Genomic DNA, 7,472 nt, shown 5'->3' with positions numbered 1-7,472 from the left:
AATTGCTAGAAAATGTTAAAACTTGAAATGAGGGGTGATCAGTGGTAATATGCATAATCGAGTGTGAAATGTGGATTTGATAATGATTGAGTGCTTAAATACGATAATTGGCACTTTTAGTCAATAAAGAAATTGACTCTGAATGCCAATTATGTGTAGATTATAGTGTGTGACACATGAATTACAAGAGACGAGCTTGAATAGGGTTGAAGTTACATGAGTAACCCTTTCTATCAAACAGAAGGGTTGAGGTAATCATATAGTTTATGTTTATTAACCATTATAACTGTGTAAAAGTGAATATCAAATGATAAATTGTGAATTTATGAGTTTTATGCATGATTGTTATTAAAATGATTTTAACATGAATTTTGCATTGTAAAATGAATTTGTAAAGTTATTGATTTTAATAGATGTATATATATATATATGATATGAAAGTATATATGTTGTGGAAAAGTGTATAAGTAGTGAAAGTTGTGAAAGAGCATGATCATAGGGGGTGCGAGTTCACCCAGGATATGTGGGGTTATGTGTGTGTGCAGATATATGAGTATAAAATCTATATGGTCGGGCTGGCACTATGAGCCATCTGATGCAGCATTGTACAGGCTGTTACTATAGGTAATCTAAGCATATTATGGTAATATTATTATAGGAAATCTAGGCAGTCTGGCAACTCCCTAATACCCGTTAGAGTGCAGTTAGGAGTCAACAACACTTCTATCATAAGCACGTGAAGAGGGAAATCATAGTCCGTAGGTGGATTAGATTACCTTTGGCTGGGTATTTCTATCACCAAAAGTGAGCTCGAGCCAACAAGTGGTTGATTCAGAAGAGCCTATAGTTTGTGTCAGAGAGCTTTAGAGGATCGGTGAATAATTGATCATGTTAAAGTGTAAAAGTATTTGAAACATGATTTATATGCAAAAGTGATAATTTAGTTATGATATAATGTGTATATATATGTGCTATATGATGATTTTAGTTACTTTGGCCTGGCTATTTGTGGTAATAGACATTTAATGAGCTATATTTAGTTACTGAGATTTTTATCTCAGCCGTGATTATTTACATTTTTCAAGTTCTGGTACTAATAAGTCAAAGGGAAAGGATATAGGTTGCATTGACATCTCTCGCCTAAATCTTTGTAAGATATGGTGTAATGAATTTGGTTGATATTAGTCTTGTATATGTATAAGTTACCATAGGAGTTGTACATGTGCATAAGATATGATTGTGGTGTATTTTTGTGATTTTGAAATCCCTAGCCCTTGTACATGTGTGAAATATGAAATGATTAGTGGGGCTAGTGGATGGATGTAATTATGTATGAATATGAGATGGGTGGAGATTATTTGTAGCATTTTGGCCATATATGAGATTAAAAAAATGAAATGTGAATTTAGCCCAAATGGAGAAATAGACAATTTACAGGCCAAAGTTGTGTATGTGTGTTATATTGTGCATGTGTATGGTCAATTAGGTGTGTTTTGTCCATTTGGACTTGGTTAAGACCCAAAAAGAGGCTAATGACAAATGGTTTTGAATTGAGATACTTAAGTGATAAAAATTTGATAGGAAATGGTCAAAGTACATTTTAGTATCCAATTTTTTATAGAAATATCATATTAGGATGAAACCAATGTCATTAGTTATATTTTAAAACATGCTTTATGTGGGCGCTTGAACCATCCCAATTGAACTTTGTATGTGGAAATGGTGCGCATTTAAATTTTATATTAGAAACTGCCAGTTGACAGCACATTCAAGTGTGTGTGCTGCAACGCATGTATTTGCATGCCACGGCTCATGGCATAAAGTGAGCAACTGTGGCCTCTGTGCCACATGCTGCGATGCATGTGGCACAAGCCATGGCGCACAGTGCCAATTTTTACTTTATTTTTCAGTGGTGCACATGTTTTCTAGAACTTTCATGCACAATGCTTTGTTGCTTCCACTGTGTATAATAAGATTTATACTTGTGTAAATTATATAAAGATTTCTAAAAATCTTTTATTGAGATCCCAATGTTTTCAAAAATTTCAACTTAAATATTTAAAGTAATTGAAAATTTTGTAGTAGAGTATATGGTAATGTCAGTGAAGGCATTATAAGAACTTAAAAACACCTCAAGAATCACACTTATTAAATAAGTAACAACTTAAGTAAAGTTTTCATTGTGATCTTGAGGGTTTAAAAACCCTTCAGTATAATTGTTACAAACTTCAATTAACATAAGGTAAAAGTTACCTTAAGTACAAGGCCAAATGTGTGTGACCTTAGAATGTGGAGTAGGTGTAAATCAATAACGAGTAGTGAAGATATAAATTAACTAAATGAAGAACAAAATAAGAAAAAAAAATTGCACACATGTGTAACTTATTTTTCTTTTGTTTGTTTTTAGCTTTTTTTTTCTCTGTCTTTTTTTTGCTCTATTTTTTTTTTGCTTTTTTTTTGTTGCTAAATAAAATTGAGACTACAAAATAGACTAATAGAAAATGTTCAAAATAAATAAATATTTAGATTAAACTTTCAAAAATTCTAAAAGTCACAATAAATAAATAGAAGGTTAATTGGGCCTTACTAGTGCAATTTAAGGAAGTCAATAAATAAGAACATTTACCCCAATGGCCTTGCAAAATGATTTGTAGCTTTGGGAAGATTTGAGAGAGTGGATTTCATGCGCAGGAAAGAGAGGTGAAACCAGGCTTTGATACCAAATTGATGTGAAACAAGAAAGAGGAAAGGGAAAGAGAGAGAAGAGAGGAAGGAGGAGGAAGAGAACCCTAGAGCTATTTATAGAGCCTGAGAATTAATAAAAAATAATAATAAATCTAAATTTAAATAAAATCATAATATAAAAGATAAAGATAAAGCATCTAGCTAGACTAGATATCTTATTTTATTTAAGATAATACTTAAATATAAAATAAATTTAAGATACTAAAGAAATAATAATAATCCCTAGATACTAAATTAAATCTTAATAAACTTTAAATCAAATCAAATATAATTCTCATCAGTTATGCTTTGTAGGAACTAGTTTAACTTTTATCATGTGTTTTCTAGTGAATTTATAATATATCCATAATTTTTGTAAAAGATATAATTACATAATATTGAATTGCGTAAAAAAATGAATTTATTACATTGATTTTATAATAAAGTATTATCTTCGCTTCAGCAGGACTTTAAGAAATCATGATCAATTATATGTCACTGGTAAATGGTCTGAACAAATATTAATTCATGTTCTTAAAAAATTTTATACATCTCCACGTTATATTTTTAAATCGCAAATATTTTATCTTCATTTTTACAACAGTTGTTTTGTTGTTGAGGAAAATGGATATTAGGGATCTTGTTAAGATATTAATGACAATTGAAAACCTCAAAATACTGAAATGCTAGAAAGGAACCATGGCCGTAATTTAATTATTATTAATTATTGAAATAATTAATAGAAGATTAGTTTTGCATTTAAGCAAAGTTGGTTGTAAATTTTTGAAAAGTTACTTGTGAATATATAGAAAATCAGTTGTAAATGGATATTCATAAACATGAGAGAGATCTTATAATTGATTTGCAATTAAAGTTAATTATATTTATTCATTACTGATGTTCCATATATTCCCAAAGCAGCATTCCTTAATTAAATTCACAATTTACTATCCTTAAATTATAAGTTATGTATGAATTCATGAAACTATCTATTCATTCAAAACTAAAGTTTTATAAATTCACAATTCACAAGTGACTATCATAAAATTTGTATGTAATGATATATAAATTCATAAAGCTATCTATCCAATCACGATGAACTTTCTATTAATTCACATGTAACATTACTTAAATGTATAACTGACTTTGTTTAAATTCACATCCCATTAGTTGTTTTAATAATTATTTATTTTTTGATTACAAGTAGTGACCATGGCTCTAGGCTAGTGATGGATTTAGAAAAAATTAATCAATGGGGGCACAAGTTATACTTAAAATAAATATTAATATTTTTATAAAATAAATAATTTTAAATATCTATTAAATTTTATTAATGGTATAAATTAATAAAATTAAATATTAAAAAATGCATAAAACATAGCATTATAATAACATAAAATACTCTATGTAAATATTTTTTTATATCTATTAGAATCATGATTTTAGTTTTCATTAAATAAAACTGATATACCTCTTTTATATGTTAGATAATTTTGTTTATAATATTTTGCATGAGCAATTTTTTTTTTAAATTTTTGCTTTTCCATTTTAAAACTATTGCTATTTAAGTTTATAAAATACACATATATAATTTTAGATAATGAAATAAATAAACTTTTATAAGAGCATAAGAGAATTTTTTGGAAGTGAGGGGGCAATTGAAATATTTTAACGGGGGCAACTAAAATTATTTAGGATTATTTTAAGTAATATCTTCTTAGGCTAGTGGGGCAATTGCCCCCTCTATGGTAAGCATAGATACGTCCCTACTCTAGGCTTTTCCATGAAATTTCAATAATTTAAGATTTTTAATTGTTGTTATTAATATCTTTATAAGGTTTTTAATTCTCATTCCCCCTTCCTTTTTGGCTAGAATAACTGTCATATTTTTTTAAACTTAGTGAAATTAATTTCTACCAAGATTGCGCTCCAACTATTAGACCCCCAACTAATCATCTAGCCTTAGCTTAGACTAATAATTTATATGTCAGGAAAATAAAGAAATATTGAAGGTTTCTCAATATCGCATTAAAAAACGGATTAGAGTATAAAGCAATTAAGAAATCAATAATATTAATAATTTTATTCCGAAATTAACAAAAATTGCCACCTAATATTCTTGATTATCCTATTTTATATTTTTTCCCCTAAGAATCTTAATTATTTCTCCAATCAAACAGAAAGAAACGACAGAAGAACACGACACGACCTGAAATCTTTTTGCTGTATGAGTTTTGGAGCAACTTGGAAACGAGTTAACAAGTTGGATCGTTTTTCCTATGCAACCAAAACAAGTTGGATCGTTTTTCCTATGCAACCAATAATAGAAACAAAGTTTCTTAATTTTATTGGGAAAATTATAGAGAAAAACGTACAGAAAAAACCTAATTAATAGTTTGGAGAGAGAGAATCCGTTTCCCGTGAGGAAAAATTTGGAGTTATTTAACAAAGGAACCCGAAGCTGTAACATGCTTTTTGACACTTAACTTTACCTGTCCATATTCCCTAGTCCAAGAAATTCTATTCTTATTCCATTTTAAATGTTCGATTTAAATCTTAGATGATCCTCATGTTACAGAAGTGTTTTATTCTTTTAGATTTATGAAAATAATAGATGGTTGAGATCTTATATAAGATAAGATGGAAACTCTTTAGAGGATGGAGAATATACCTAGCTTAGCTTCACAACAAATTAATTAAGGTTGGTCTAATTGGTTGAGATGTGATTCTTACCACACAAACATAAATTCAAAGGAGTTTTTTGAATTGTTCTAATTTGAATTTTGTTATTGATATAAGGATTTTTTGTGGGGGAGAGATCATCTCAAATGGGACTTATCATAACAATGCCACCTCATCTGATGCAGTTGACATTCAATAGTTTCACTCTGTGGCACTTCGCTCAACCTCCTAGCTACTAGTCAGGACCTTTTGTGAGATCAGGTTCCCAATGAATAATGCACCAATGTAATGTTATGAGCATGAATTCTTAAGGTAAGCACATTCTAAAAGACTATCTTAGGTATTGGATGAAAGAACCCCTTGAATATATAAATCACACTTTACTTATGAGGCTCTTCGATGTAAGACTTATAACATAAACTATAAGTATTTTTGTGATCACCACCATAGCAAGGCCATCACCCACTTAATTTTCCTTTAAAAAATTAATAATATTATACTTTACTTTATTTTGGTAGTTATAAGGAGTAGTCTCTCTCTCGAGAGCAGAGACTACCTCTCCTAAGATACTAAGAGCAATAGGTAAATCTCTCCTAATTAAATTTCTATATATACAAGAACTGGAGCTCAAACCCTCAACCATTTACTAAAGATGAGATGACATACCATTCACTCCAACTTTAGTTTGTGTTTACACCTCTGGTCATATTATAGGATGGAGTGATAAGATTAATTTTGGTCCTATTTATAAGACATTCACTATTTTCTATATTTATCTTTACCTTTCTAATGCTAGAAAAAATTATTAAAAATAATTTATTTTCCTTATTTGGGGGTTGAAGGTAAAAACTTATTAAATTTTAGAAGAATTGATGACGTTTAAGGTTTTCCCTGATTATGAGAAAACATACAAGAAGTAACTTATAAACAAAATCAAAGGGAGTATACTCTACTATTATCTCTTGAATTTAATGCATATGATAATATCTATGACTTATTTTTGAGCAACATGATAGCACCTAATGTGTTGTCTATCTCCGATATATACTTTAGAATATGATAAATGCTCCATGTGTTCATATTATTGTATAGTTTCTTATTTCTTTAATATAGCTAACTCTCACCCTCTTATAATCAACACTAACTAAGCAAATAAAAAAAGGAAATAATATAATATAATAATATTTGTACAAAATAAAGCTATGCGGAACTGAGAACTTTTTCTTGGAGAATCAGTAATGGGTTATCGAAAATGTACACACAATATTCTATCAAAATGCTTGAGAATAAATTAATACTATAGGAATTTTACCCAGTTCATATATATATATATATAATGCAAGTTAAATGCTTGAGAACAAATAAGTTATTAAATATTTCTTTGAAATTCTGAAAAGACATAATATTATGAAGGAAAAATGATAATAAAATCTCTACGAATTATATAAATGACAATTTAATTCCTCAAAATATCATAATTCTACTGAAATTTCTAAAGACTTTTTTGTCAATAAATTTTAAATTGAAAATATTATTTTATCCTCATTAATAAGTTGTGATTTTTTGTTCAATTCTTGCAATTTATTAAATAAAAGTTGTTAAATATCAATATATTAGTCCCGCCTCTGCCAGTTAGAACAAGAGAATTCGAATCTAAAATCGAAATAGAAAAGATTTGAATGAAATCGTAAGAATATGCATGCTTATTCTTTAAATAAATTAGGATTTGTTATTTTGAAAACTTGTTTTTTAATAACAAAAATTACACTTGATAGGTTGTGATTTCTTATTTAATTCTTACAATTCATATAATAAAAGTTGTTATTCCTTAAATAAAAGTTGTGATTGGGGCTTGTTATTTTGAAAACTTATTTTTTAATAACAAAAATTATACTTGATAAGTTGTGATTTTTTGTTCAACTTTTACAATTCACAGAATAAAATTTATTATTTCTTAAGTAAAAGTTGCTATTGGGGTTTATTATTTTCAATAAAGTTAAAATGATATTTTCTCTTTAAAATTTATTGATACAAAAGTTCTTAAAAATTTTAGTATAATTATAACA

The sequence above is a fragment of the Prosopis cineraria genome, unplaced genomic scaffold, assembly GCF_029017545.1.
Source record: "Prosopis cineraria cultivar Desert tree isolate PC_DT_omini unplaced genomic scaffold, ASM2901754v1 PC2, whole genome shotgun sequence".
Taxonomy (NCBI): Eukaryota; Viridiplantae; Streptophyta; class Magnoliopsida; order Fabales; family Fabaceae; genus Prosopis; species Prosopis cineraria.
This window is presented reverse-complemented; position numbering follows the sequence as displayed.